Source organism: Phaenicophaeus curvirostris, chromosome 6, assembly GCF_032191515.1.
Source record: "Phaenicophaeus curvirostris isolate KB17595 chromosome 6, BPBGC_Pcur_1.0, whole genome shotgun sequence".
Lineage (NCBI taxonomy): Eukaryota > Metazoa > Chordata > Aves > Cuculiformes > Cuculidae > Phaenicophaeus > Phaenicophaeus curvirostris.
Genome location: NC_091397.1, coordinates 49,983,565 through 49,995,867, shown reverse-complemented (window position 1 = coordinate 49,995,867; position 12,303 = coordinate 49,983,565).

The following is a 12,303-nucleotide window of genomic DNA, read 5'->3' as shown; positions in this document are numbered from 1 at the left end:
CGGTCATTGGAGCTTGGAGCTCCTTTGATGTTTTCTGGCATTGTGCAGAGGACAGATGATAAAGAATGAGAGAGGCAGTCCGGCTAGGGAGTGAATTATCAACAAGCTTCATAAAAATCTTACGGCTGCATTTCCGAAACCAGTTTTCCCACAGAAGGTGTTGGTTTCCCAGTTCCAACGCTCATGCTGTAGTCCCTGTTTAAACTGCAACGTTATATCTGAGGAATACCTGAGTTGCAGAATCAAGAAACTTGATGAAAAGAAGAATATTTTTACAAATCACCTAATTTGGTTGGAAAAACAGCTTTCTCTCTCATCCAGTTTGAAGTGTTATCTGAGGTTGAGTCACCTTCCCTGGAGGTGTTTCAGGCACGGGTGGATGAGGTGCTAAGGGTCATGGTTTAGTGTTTGATGGGAATGGTTGGACTCGATGATCCGGTGGGTCTCTTCCAACCTGGTTATTCTATGATTCTATCAGCCCAATGTGCAGTTACAAGTGAAAATCCAAAGGAAATAAGTACCCGAGCTTCTCAGTGTATTTCTCTGCCTTGACCCCTCAAAGGGACAAGCACAGCCTGTCTACAGGCCCCGTTACAATGTGCGTAACTGACATTTATATTGTGAACATATGATCTGCAGGCAGCAAAAATTCCTGCCTCCCTCCTTCATGGCCACACTGGCTTTGTGCTGCAAAAGCCATGAAGCGGTATAAAAAAAGCTGAGCAGAATCAGATTAGAAACCCCCTGGTCCTTACAAACTTTCTGATAGCAATCCTTGTGCATCAAGACTTGTGGCCAGGTTGTTATTTCTCAGTAGATAAATTTTTGATGATAAGTGGCTCCCCGCATCTCTGTATTGGTGGCCCTGTCACAAGAGCTACTACTTAACTTCCTAGGTGCAAAAATCAACATTCACAGCATAATACACCCTCCTTTCCACATGGGAAGAGTTCCAGCATTTTAAACAACTGAGGTGCCAACACCTTGCTCTGTTTTACAGCCAGCATGGTCTGATCAGGCACCCACATCCTAAACATGCTTTAAAGGTTTCTGTCGCAAAATCAGGGCTCAGTAAAAACCACTTTATTTTGTTCTTTGTTTTGTTTCTCTTCGATCTTCACTTGTGACAGTGTATTGGGCTGCTTGGAACATGATATTTCAAACTGGGTTAGCTGGGAAGTTGGCTTTCCAGCCAAATGAGATGTTTTGTAAAATCCAGTTCCTTCAGGTTTTTGTCCCCTGATGCAGACTCTGGGCAGAGGGGCTGGGTGGTGTGGAGTGACTCAAAGCAGCAGCAGTGTCTGCTCAGGCACACGTTGTGGTGAGGAAACACTCTTCCATCATGAATCACCAGCAGGGATCACAGTTGCTGCTGCTTCCTTTGTTTTTCCAGATGGGATAATTTTCAGCCTACTATTGCTCTTTTTTTTTAAAAGAATTGTTGTATATGCTTGACATTTCACATGCTCCATGAGCATCTTTGTATATAAAACTATGTGCCTCTTCTCATTGCCTTTTTTCTTTTTTTTTTGGTCCATGGGAATTATCTTCTTTGAAATATCACAGTAGGGCCAGAGTAATGGACTTGCACTCTGCGAGTGTCTTACTGCCTCAGTGGCTCAATGTTATTATGCCCACTTTAAGAAAAATATAAATGTTTCATGCAGAAAGGGTCCCAATGAAATAAATCATGGAGATGGTTGACTCATATGCAAGCAAGGTATCAGCCATCTGATTTCTGAACAGCTTTTAGCCTGAACCCAACCCCATCATCAGCAGTTAGGTCAGCTCTTTAAACAAACCTTAAGAAATCTCTTATCTCTGTTGTTGCAGGCTGTAGTTTTCATCTATTATTTACCATATTTGTGCTTAAAAATCATTAAACTAGTGACACTCCAATGGAGAAGCTGAAGGACATGTTTCTATATTAGATAAAGCATTTTATGTACATACATACACAGAAGAGGGAAATGGAGATTTTTTTAACCTCTCAAGAAGGGGAATTATGAAAGTAGTTTCAAGTCTTGGATATTATTATTAATCACTAGTTACTTTGTGTTATACAAAAATTATTCCTGGCACCCTATGTCTAGTGGGCCTGAAGTGGCAGAGGAAAAAAGTAGGAAAATTCAGTACAAACCACTCAGTACTCATTTCAGGGACTTAATGAAAGCTCAAGAGGGAAGGCAACAAGCAGATTTCTTAGTACAATAATATTATATCAACTTCTAAAATTAGGGCCAAGCAAATTAAAGCTCAGATTATGCTTCCATGTTCAGTGCTAGACTACTTTAAATTTGGTCCAGGAATAATGTGGTCCTGAGCTATCCCACAGCTTGTAACAGCAGAGAGAAGTGAGGTTTTCATAACTGATCCTAAACTAATGCAACAGGAAAAATCAGCCACCTCTCACCAAGGATATAAGTTTTTGCAATACTTTTAGAGTGACAGTAGTGCCCAGGACTTGAAGTTATCCTTGGCTCCTAAAATGAAAAGTCAGTCCTAAAAGAGCTTTGATTCAAAGGGCAATGAGCACCTACCTTTCAGTGTACGGTTTTGGAGATGGAGACTGGAAATAGATCAGCCCAGTCTGGTTTTTTTAGCCCTGTGCTGAAGGCAAAGTTGTGCAAACACAGTCTGCAGGGAGCTCAAATCCCTCTCTTTCTGGCCAGCACAGTTTCTCCCACAGACTCTTATTTCTCCCTTGGGTCTTGGCAACAATATTCACAACTTGAAAACCCCAAGTGATGAGATACTTCTGAGGAGAACAGACCAGTGAATGCCAGGTGTTTATATAATAATCAGATGCCCATTTTGATGCTACAGATTCCTGATGAAGAATGCTTTTTCCTCCTGAGTTTTGCACACAGGCTTCAGAGGCAGCAGATCTGTCCCCGCTGTCACCACCCATTTCCTCCAGACAGAGCTCTGTGACCGTCTCTCTAGCTCTGTAGCTCTTGACCTGGTGAGTACAGGTCTTTTCTGGTATTCATCAGCCCATCTCTGGTGTCAGCAGGAATTCCAGGGAAGGCCTCTGGGATACATTTCTTCTGCATGCACCCTGCACTGAAATGCACCACTGATTTTAGGACCTACCTTCACAGGACATTCATTTATGGAAGCGGAGGGCCTGTTTTGTTTGGCTTATGCTGTGAAGGCCAGCGTACAGGAAAGGAGCAGGATGTACTGGACAGAGGAAAGCATTCTCTTTGAGAATTGCAGGCTGCTGTGTCATCTGCAAGGCATCAGATGGAGCCTGGCACTGCCACTCACCAGCTTGGTGGGGTCTCCAGAACTACCTGGTAGGGTCTCTGGGTGCCTCTTGTAGATGCTCTCTCACCATGCTGCAAAACAAGTAGTGACCTGGCAGTGGCAGAGAAACCCTCCCCTCCTGACATAGAATTATAGAATCATAGAACCACTAGGTTGGAAAGGACCCACTGGATCATCGAGTCCAACCATTCCCATCAATCACTAAACCATGCCCCTCAGCACCTCATCCACCCATCTTTTAAACACCTTCAGGGAAGGTGACTCAACCACCTCCCTGGGCAGCCTGTTCCAGTGGTTACTCTGGAAGAGAACAGCCTTTAGGACCAAGATGATTTGCATACAATAGATAAAGCAGCTGCTGACTGAATGGAAAAGCACCTTGTTCGCTGTCCAGGTAGTCACAAAGATGAACTTCCTCTCTGAGGAACCTGGCTGTGCCAAGAGTAGAGCATGCTAAGCTGCTCTATCCCATGCAGGAGCCTCAGGGCTAGACCCAGGAGTCTGGGCACTGAGAGCACAGAGCTCACTTTGGGAAGAAGTAGAGGCCGGCAGCTTTAGTGCGTGTGCTCTCAGAATCAGGGACCGAGCTATCCTCCTTGCCCCACCACTTTTTTCCTGTTTGAAGAACTAAGTCAGACCCCCTGAGGACTTTACCATGAGCCATAGCTCTTATCTCCCTGGCAAAGCCCATTATTCACCTCCTTGCTCTCAGTCTCTTCTGAAGCATTTGGGGCATTGGCTAGTTCTCTGCCTCAGTTATCTAGTGAGAGGGTGTCTATAAATTTTGTCATCCTTAGACCCCCTCTTGGAGCTGGTGAGCCACTCCCTCTTCCAGCTCCTCTAGCAACAGCAGCTCGGACACTCCTGTTGAGCCCCTCCTGCAGCTTCATGCCTGGCTGGGAATAAGTCAGCTGGTCTCTGTCAGCTGCCACTAGCCAAACCTGCAATGGGCACAGCGACTTGCCAAGGTGCAGCACAACAGTCATTAGCTGCCCACTGTGTCCCTCTGCTCTCTGTTCGGTCAAGCAGCTTGAGGTTGGCGTTTCCTTCCCACAGGCATTTCTGGCTTTTTTTTTTTCGGACCTGCAGCAGAGCCAGGGCCTTGGTTAGCATGAATCCTGGAGGTGTTTAAGGGACGGGTGGACGAGGTGCTAAGGGCCGTGGTTTAGTATTTGATAGGAATGGATGGACTCGATGATCTGGTGGGTCTTTTCCAACCTGGTGATTCCATGATTCTATGAATCAGCGCTGCACTCTCAAGGCCTGAGCTGCATTAGCTCATAGCAACCCTGAATCTGCCAGAAGAAGGTTAAAGCTTCTGGGTAAGCTGGTATACTTCTTAGGGAGGCTCATCATCTATTACATGCCCCAAATATCTGTCTTCTCAGGGCACGTGCAGAGAAAAAGGCCTAATTCTCACCCACTGGCACAGCACACATGAGCACAAGTTGTGTCCTGCTCTCTGGGATCTCACTGAGTGCCTCAGGTTACATCTCCATGGGCAAGACCAAAAGGGCAAAGCTACATTTGGTGCCCTGGCGATGCCTTTGCTCTGCACAGCATCATGGTCAAAGCACGTTTGATGAGGGGAATTCAGGTTACAGGGATGAAAACATCCAGACTTACAGAGAAAAAAAACCACAATCAGGCTTCAGATGGGACTAGCAGAGTCCCGCAAAGTGCGGTGAAGGACTTCACTCTTTGACTGAAGTGACAGCATCAGCCCCGATGATTCTGCATCTGACCATGGAAAGATGGCTCACAAAACACCTGGTGGCTGAGGAGCACAGGTCACTTCTCATTTGCCTGAAGTGCCACCGCAGAACCACTACTTTCATTTCCAGCACCAACTTCTATGTTTGAAAGAAAAACTAGGCATAATGGAGACAAGAGAATCACACTTGGCAGGCACAGCATGAGACTCCAGAACCATCCACTGCTGTTCTGTCTGAAACCAGGCTCCTGTAGCTTAGCCAGAGCAGATTTTGCCCTTGTGGTCAGCAGATTCAGGGCAAGGACAGAGCTATTTAACTTAGCTTTTCAAATCTGATATGCACAACCCAAGTGCTGACTGCAGATGCCTATTGCTCCTTCCAGCAGCACACTTTGTCTCCCTGCAGCCCACAGGAATTTACCATCTGGCTCAAGGTCTGCTTCTGACACGGGTGGATCTGCAGAAGAGATTTAGTTTGGGCTGCCTGATTTCTTCTGGTGCATGAGATGGAGGAAAGCTGCCAACGCAGCACAGAGACACAAGCCATGCCAGAAAGCAGACAGGAGGTTCCTGCTGCCCAGGCACATGAACAGGGTAAGAGCGACTCTGCTGAACTCTTTGGAGTAATGGGAAAGACCATCACCCCCCTGCTCTTAAGACTGGCCGGTTGGCACCAGGGTAGGTGTAGGGTGGGTGATGGGGTGGAGAGATGCAGGATCAGGCCCTGCATAGCCCTACAGAAGAAATGGGCATATGCTGGCAGCTGATGCCTGTCAGATCCTCTGAATCTTTGAGAAGGACAGTTATTTCTGCTCAGAAGAATTAAAGGAACTCTTGGCAACACAAGCGTATCAAGACAGACATTTCTAGTTCTTCTCTGACTCGGTCCTCTGTCATGTTCATGGTTTTGCATCTTGTGGGCTCTCTGCTGCTCAGGTCCTCTGGTTCTGACCAACTTCACCAAGATGTTGCTCTCCAGTCGTGAATTATGATTTTGTGTCATCATTGCCAAATGTATTCTCGTGCTTTTTGTGAAAGCAACCGACAGTACCTGTGATCCCTTCTATACTTCATTGGAGCAAGGAACACCTTCACCAAGACCACAGCTTGCCTCTCACCTTTTGCCAATACCTATAGCTCTGACTTCAGGGGACACAAGATTTGGCCTCTCAGACCCATTAATTCCTTTCAGCTTTGTTTTTAAAACTCACTACGCAAGAACTCAACTTATTTGTCTCTTCATCAAGTAAGGGTCCCAGCTTGAAGCGTGTCAGCAGTGTGAAAGCAGGGGATATTTGACCCTTCAGCCTCTCTCTGTATCTTCCTTACAGTTTTGACATCACTGCTCCTCAGAGTGCACTGGCTGGTGCAACACATGGCCAGAGCCAGGCTCTTTGGCAAAGCTGCAAAGCCTATTACCTGCAGTTGTCACAGCTGCTCTCTTGCACCTTCGTAACCACTGATCCAAGGTGCAAGGTTAGCTTATATTGCCTTTTCCCAAGAAGGCTAATTCTGGAGAGAGAGAATAATAATCTAAAGCCAGCAGGTGTGCTTTCATCATGAGCAAACAAAACTAGGATTGTCTGGACCACGTGAAGTCCCTGTGCATATTGAATTGCTCACCCTTGGGCATATATTTTGTTCTGATCTATGTGTTCTAATAGTGTTCTTTTTTCTTTCTTACATCTGTCTCAATTTTTTTAGTGCTTTATCTACTTGCCAGGAATTGTCTCATCCTCAGATATTGCTGTATTTGTGGCTTTTTTCAGGTCTTTGACTTTTTAACTTTTTATTTTGCTGGGCTCCTACTCCTTAAGAGTGGTGAATATGTTTTTGATATTTCACTTTCGTTGTGTTTTCAGCTCTAGCCTACTCCTACTGCAATTTTATCTACATATTCAGGTATACCCAAACTTTCACTTCCATTTTAAACATTACATCAGCCAGTGAAACCTTCTGCCACTATAGTTTTTCCAGCAGAGATGAATTCTTCCCTTTTTTTGCTCTTACCTTTGAAAAGTGAGATATCAAAGATGATTCAAAGAGGCTTCCTCATTTTTTTAATCCTTGAAATCTGTTCCTTGATCCTGGCAAAAGGGCGTTCTGGCACATCTGTCTTTGTGCCTACCAGGGCAGCTTGAATCAGCACTGCGGACTTATTGTTCTTCTCAGGCATAGGCATAAGAGAGGAGAGAAAGGTGCTCTGTGATCCAGTCTGGAAAGGAGTCTTCTCTACCTGGTAAACTGTAAAGGAGTGGCGCAGTATGATAAGCAGAGAGGAGAGACTTTTGTACTTCTCCTTTACTTATTTGAAAGGTGGTGTGTCTGCAGTCGCTCAATATAAACATGCTTCATTTTGAAACTGTTGATGCTATTTGGAATACCATGTTGCACACGTGACACTAAGACATATGGTTGTTTAATGTTAGACTTCTAGGTTTGTACTGAGAAAATCTTTTCAATGTAGCTTGGTTTTCAAGGGGAGAAAACCTTCATCCACTGACATGAAGAGGAAGGACAACCTGCAGCGGGGTGTTGGACAACAGGCTCAGGATGCATGGGGCAGCTCACAACAACCCAAGAACACACTGTGCTGGCAGTGCCAGTGCTCAGGGGAGAACTGACCATCTTTCATGCCTTTCTCTGCAATAATAAACATGCACTGAAGCAAACACAAGTGGCTGTCAGAATACTGCTCCTCTCCACAGATCTCGGGCTACTTTTTGAAAAACACAGACTCCACCACTACAAACAAAACCCCAAACCATCACAGCCCACGTGCCAGGCTCTGTGGGAACGCAAATATTGCTTCACATCGAGTAAACAAGTTGTTTCACAGCAAATCAATTCCTGACTCCAGAGCTGGTCCTGAAGGGCCTGAGCATCACTGCTAATTCAGAACAACCCCAACCAGGGGCTTTGGCAAGAGTTCCTCAACTCAGGTGCCTGAACTGAAGCGCGTGAAGGGATTTAATTTAAAGGCAAGCATAGATTTTGTGCTTTCCCTTGAGGTCTGCAGATGCAGCTTATGCCTTTGAAGGCAGGCTCTGTTCCCATGGGCAGCAGTAGGAGCAAACCCTGGAGGTGCCGGCACAGCACTCCCCGGGGACACCAAGCCTGGTGTGGGGATGGCGCTCCCACCAACACGAGGCAGAGGGAGGTCAGGAGGCTCAGCATCCATCTGAAGGCTCCCAGTGCCTCCTGTGGAAGGGGACCAGGAAGAGGAACTGGTGGTCAGCCAGTAAATGCCTGTGGAAATGACCATGAAGCAAAAGCCTTAAATAGGTTTCCCATGTGGAGCAGGGCAAGACGCACTTTTGGATTCAGGCTCTAGGTCTTGCTTTTCTTCCTGAGACGAATGAAAGGACTGGAGAATTTAAACTGCAAAATACTACGTGAACACAGGGTATATCTGAATGAGAGGATATTCTCCAACGGGAAGGAGACTGAGGTATGGAAAGCGTGAAGAGAAGGGAAGCCTATTGCTCCTGTCACAGTATCCCCATCTATACTGAGAGAAGGAAAGAAAGGGCATTCCCTTAAAAAATGTAGTTGAGTGAGTCATAAATAGAGTCAGATCACTCGAGTGAATTAAGTTTGGTTGATGTGAACAGTGAGGAAGTGAAAACCTTTGGCTGAGTGCCAAAGGGAGGGGAGGAGATAAGATATAAGGTAGGGGATGCAGAAGGACAGATATTTTGAACAGGTTAGAGCTGATACAATGTTGTGCTCTGGGTCCTACTTCTCCCATTCCAGTGGCTTGGAAGCGTGTGACAGATCTGATGAAACAAAGAGATGGAGACATCAAGACCACTTTTCAGTTATAAGCTTTTTCTTTTTTAGAATTCAAGCTTACACAGTTATCTATGCCCACTATATTCATAATTACATTTTAATATCTGCATACAAAAGCTATGTAAAAATTATTTTCTTCCCCGAAATATACAAATTTTTTCTTTAGATAGTTTAAAACATTTGTGATCACAGATTTTTTTTAATATATTTTAGGCTGAAAAAATATTACCAATCTAGCATAACTCTTAACACTGTTTGCAAAAAAATACATCATCCAAGGTTCTCTGTTTTTTTACGGTACAGTGTAATGTTTGCCTCACCCTCAGGGCACGAAACTGATAAAAAAATAAACGAAACAAGCAAAACCCACAAACCTCATAGACAAAGTAAGAATTCCTCCCAACCAACTTCATAAAAACAAATAAACAACCCAAGCCACCCTTCTCTTCAAAAAAAAATGATGAATGACTAATTTGATGTATTTATGAGCAAACAAAAACTGAATAGTGCTAAGGAAGTAGGAAAAGAGAAAAAGAAATTACAGTATGTCAGCTAGTTCATGCCCTGATACTATCTTTACCAACATTAAATGTGTAATTAAATAAAGTGTCTTTTAATGTTTTACATTGTGCTCAGTAATTTACATGAATTTAATCTACACCTGGGTGCTGATGTAGATTTACATTTGATTGTCTTGTGCATAAACAAGGTTAGCTTTTAAAGAAGGTAAACTGTGCCATGGACAGTCACAAACAACTTATTACCTGCACAATATTGCTTTTTGAAGGCGACATCAGTCAATGTGGATACACACAAATAATGCATACTCTTTGCATTTGCTAACATCTATACGACACACTAAAACTTTGTGATAAGGCCAAACCTTTTTTTTTGTTTGTTTTTAATTTTAAAGCAAAAATATACCATAGTAAAAAAATGTGCTCACACCATTCTGAGTCTTCAAAGTGGAAAATAAATCTCTATCACACTAGAATAAAATTCTCTCTATAAAATTTAAATACGCATCACTTCATCTCTATATCAAAAGGAAACGTCTGGCAATCATTTCCAGATGATCACAATAACAAGACACGTTAAGAGGTCCTGTTGCCTTTTCCTTTCAGAAAAGGTAAACGTTGAACACTTTCAATTGCTCTCACAGTGAGAGGAACATGTTCCTTGGTTGTGTATTTTGATTCTGTCAATGAAAAAGGTTTAGCCTTAGGAATGCTGGCTACATCTCAAAACCGTAAGACTGTTTTTTATAATTCATGATTCATGCAGCAAGAAGTCAATATGACACATACAGGTTAGAGTTCCATAGCATAAAAATACATCACTAGCAATGACATGCTCCGCTTGTGATCAACAGCCATGTCTTGGCAGATTTCTGATATAAATGGTCTTTCTGGACAGCTTTTTCCTCTTTCTGATGCCTGCCCCCGAAAAAGCAAGCAGTCTGCTCAAGGATGAATTTGGACCTTGGAGGTCTAACTCTAACGTCTACATTTTGGCAGAATGTAAACAAAAATCATTATCACACACTATATATGCAATTATAAATATCAGAGCTTAACTGAGATTACACATGAAATGAATATCTAAATACACATTACTCAGGGCAAAACCATGTGACAGGAAGAATCGTCTATGTAAGACCCACACATAGACCACAAAACAAACATGAGAGTTAACGTGGCACCATCAGGAGCGAGACTCTGGACTGCACTGAAAAGTGCACGTCTGTTATTTCACTCAAAAGGCTAGTTACTACAAAGGGTGACTGCTGACTGCAGGTCTGATGTCTGCCACTCAGCTGGTCAAGCCAGTGGTCAAGCCAGTGGCTCAGTCCTACAATGGCTTGAGACCAGTGATATTTAAGAAACAAGTGTCTCTTTGAAGGACTAAGGTCAGTATCCACTGGTAAGAGTCTGCAAAAGCATCCTCGTGTGATCTAGTTTTGATGTCACGATCATATACATCAGGAGTCGTACCGAGGGAACCAACGAAGTCACACAAAGTAAGACTGGTAGGAGATCGGAGGCCATTAGATGTCAGTACATCAAATCTGTCAAACTAAGAGCTTGGTCTTAATTTTCAGTTGAGGAATACTACTAATCCCCCTTTGTTAATCATTGCCAGACTCCAGCGTAATCTAAAAATCTAGAAAACTATGTTGACATATGTCCTTTCTGCTTAGAGCACTGCTGAACCTGTCTAAGTTGGTTGCCTGATTTTAGGCACTTCAGTTCATCTGCAGTCACCTAAGGAAGGAGGCTTGATTTTCTGAACCCTGATTAAGCACAACTCCAAACTGCATCAGCCTCTTGGGAAGTCAGGCCAGTAGCTTGGGTGCCTAAATGCAGCTTATGTGCCTGATTTCAGGCATCCATTTACGGAGGCCATTTTAAAACTTTTTCACTTGCCATGGTAGATCCTGGGGGACAAGTTCCTGAATGTGCAATGATTTTTACAGCAGCCAGCGTGCAAAGTGTTAATTCTCAGCACTGTTTCAAACTGCACTTCTCTCCAGGTCATTTCAAGTTCTTTCATCTCTTGCTGCTTCTCCAAGCAAATCCAATAGTGCTCACATTTTTTTCTAACCTCTGATCTATATTTACTTTTTGATTAATGCAGTTCTGAGAATCCCAAGTGTTCAAAAGCCAGTTACCAGGGCCCCAGTAGTTATAAGTTAAGCCACTCTTGAGTAGTGACTGCCCACCTAAACAATTAACATCTAGGCTACTGATTTTCCTTATAGCCCAGAGGGTAAGAATTGTTGACTTTTAACGACAGACTGAACCTCTCAAAAAGCAGAACAACTCCAGGAACTGAAGCTCTGAAAAATACATGGAGCATCACGGACCTTCTAGTGAGATCACTTGTGAATACTACAATGAGAAATGTGATGTTTTTGCCCTGGGTCTCATCTGCAGCACAGCTGAAAGCTTGTACGCTAAGTCAATTTCACATTTAGCAACCAGGTGAGATACTTGGACTGGCTTCAGGAGGAACTCCATTCTCAGATCAGTGGCAGAACTCCAAAAAGACATGCATATTTATCTTCTCTTTGTAAGCCATAGTGGGTATAGATGCAAGTAATGGAACAGCTGTTTTTTTGCTCTCCCTATATAATATCAGATTATATCAGTTTCCTATTAAGCCACTGCCAACTCAGATACCTCGCACTCTTTACTGACTATAGACGCGGCTCATCTGAGATTTTGCGCAAGTATGTGCAAGTTCATCCCATTGTCTGGCCTCTTGTTCCAAATAGCCAGAAAGTTTCCCACCCCTTGTCCCCAAGACATAGCGTTCTACAAGGAATTTGGAAGGAGACTGATGTTGTTATCACATAAGCTTCGAGATGGAGTGAATGCATCCCACAACAGAAGTTCTTCAGCTTCAGCAAACATTTAAGAACAAATTTCCAGAGGTCTGTCTTCCTTGCTACCTGCAAAAAAGACTCTAAACACCTCATTGCAGTTTATATCCTCACAGAATTATGGGCACAATCCCCA